Raw genomic sequence first — 2,500 nt, 5'->3', positions numbered from 1 at the left:
CGACATTTTGTTTTTAGTTTCTCCATTTTATAAACATGTATGTGCTTTGTAAAAAAAAATATGCAGATGGATCTATTGTTTATTTTTACCCCTCAATTTTTGACCATTTTGAACTACAGTTGTGAGCACCTCGTCCATACAACTTTAGTAATGGCCCTTGTACATGTTTAGGGGAATTGTCCCATATTTGGTTGTGCATTTAAATGGTTTTTACAAATCGATTTATTCCGGCAGTTTCTAGTTTAATTGCTTGCCTTCAAGCAGAATTTTTTTCTGGTATACACAGGAGTCAAGGCTCACATAAGGTCGAGAACATAAAAAGGATCAACATCCAACAAAACAAAAGGAGCAGCAGAAAGAGAAGGGGGAAATGTCAACAGCAGGGCCGAGGGAGAAAATACAAAGACGGACAACAAGGGATGCAGGTAACGATGTGGGGTCGTTGGGGAGAACGCTAGGGGTGGACAAGATGGATACAGAAGCAGATGTGTTTTTTTTGATGGGTAAGGTGTGGTTTAACGGAAGTAGAAAAGATCATGGTTTTGTATTGGGGAGAATCTGAGATGGTGGCGAACAAATGTCTTGAAGATCTGGAGGGAAGGATGAGATTGAAGAGAATGTTGAAGTTGATTGCACAGGTGGGGAAAAAAAAGAGGAATGAATAAGTGGAGGTGAGCATGGGCTTGCTGCAATGTGTATGTGTGTGTTGTTTGTTAATGTCAGTAATATGGCACCGACAACAACGAATTCAGACACTCGGGACACCATATGGCATTTACAATTTGTCTCCATCATGAAGTTTATGGACAGTGTGTGTGTGTGTGTGTGTGTGTGTGTGTGTGTGTGTGTGTGTGTGTGTGTGTGTGTGTGTGTGTGTGTGTGTGTGTGTGTGTGTGTGTGTGTGTGTGTGTGGGTGTGTGTGTGTGTGTACTAGTGGGCCATGCTGCTCAGGTGCACCCTACCTGTATTCAGAATAAGCAGAATAAATACTACATTGAAGTTGATGGCATGCCATCGTAAATCCCCATGCTTCCCACCTAAAGTTGAAAGATGGCAAAAGGTTCCACCGGGAATGGCCCAATATCAATTTTTTTTAATCTTTTGACCCCTGTGAACGTAAGTCCCTGACCCCTGGGGCATGAATCGGGGGGGGGGGGGTCAAATCCAAAAAGTCGTTGCATATTCCATGAGTTCCCCAATGTTGATTGCATAAACAGTCTCATTAAAATGTTTAAAATGTGTCCATAATTGCATTCTTTTTGGTATTTCACCTTTTGACTTTTCCCCAGTGGGGCATGGCCAAAAATGATACCATTTTTGCACCTTCGTATCATGTGGTGATCATAACTACCGAGCTTGGTTAATTTCTGCACAACCATTTAGGAGAAGATCGCATGACAGACAGACGGACGGACAAACAGACACAGACAGATAGTCAAACGGACAGACATTCAGAGCTGATTACAATTCCAATTTTTTCAAGAATTGTGGGGTAATAAAGTTTACATATTTTATGATGTGGATTATGAGAGAGCTTAAAATGTTAGATGAAGTAAAGCAAGAATTAGTGATGAGAATGAGCTGTTTGTTTAAAAGTTTACAGCTACAGAAATTTTGAATGAAATATGGCAAAAGTTATAAAATAACAGGCCGAAGCGGTGTGTGTTTGCATTGTCCAGCAACCTGTTTGAATGTAAACTCCAATGTAAACTTCAGTCACGTGACCCGCTGGGAGCAGAGTAAGTCTGCATCAGCCAACTTTTATTTGCAGATATTTTCGTTTACGGACATTCTTTGAACTATACTCTTCACAGTATCGGTGCCACTGATGAAATTTTATATTTGACCATAGTGTCGGTGATAGCTTGCCTATTCTTTGCAAAGGACACCATGGGATCATTAACGTCCACCAACTAATGCAGTCAAACAGGACACCAGTTTAATGTCCATCCAAGGGACAGCACAAACATTGAGGAATCATCTTACCTGTGAAACACCAGGATGACAGTTTATACTTGGGCCGAGATTCAAACCCAGGCTAGACCTGGCTACTTCAGAGGTGAGTGTGGATATTGCTTGGCTATCGTGCCAATATACAGTGTGTGTATACATATATATATATATATATATATATATATATATATATATATATATATATATATATATATTGAAAATTAAAAGGAATTCTTGGATAAACAGGTTAAAGTTATTATCAAGAGACTATGCAGTCCAATATTTGTTACGACCTACCGCGGAGCTGCGATTTCTCACCAAAATTATGTCTTCGTCCGAGTTTTCAAGTGAAGCCATCATCTTCGCGATCAGCCGTCATAGTTTGCACACAAATCGAGAGAGAAAACAGAATTTGTGTTTTTCCAAGCAATGAAGCACGAGACGTGAGTGTAAGCAATTGTGACATGCTGGTTTATAATAATATTGTTATGGATAGCTGGAGGCCAGCACGGCAGCGCTGATTTGCCTCTCACTTATATTAAAGAAT

The 2,500-nt window shown here is 40.1% G+C and overlaps 1 protein-coding gene across 1 annotated transcript in view; it reads right to left on the bottom strand.

Moving 5' to 3' along the window:
* LOC147015753 (transcription factor COE3-like) overlaps nt 1–2,500 on the bottom strand; it is a 353,977-nt gene that overhangs the window by 314,625 nt on the left and 36,852 nt on the right. The gene's annotated exons all lie outside the window — the stretch shown is intronic.

Source organism: Eptatretus burgeri, chromosome 12 (genome assembly GCF_056783735.1).
Source record: "Eptatretus burgeri isolate ZD-2024b chromosome 12, Ebu_testis_v1, whole genome shotgun sequence".
Lineage (NCBI taxonomy): Eukaryota > Metazoa > Chordata > Myxini > Myxiniformes > Myxinidae > Eptatretus > Eptatretus burgeri.
The sequence above is the reverse complement of the archived record's forward strand: the minus strand, read 5'-3'. Positions and strand labels throughout refer to the sequence as shown.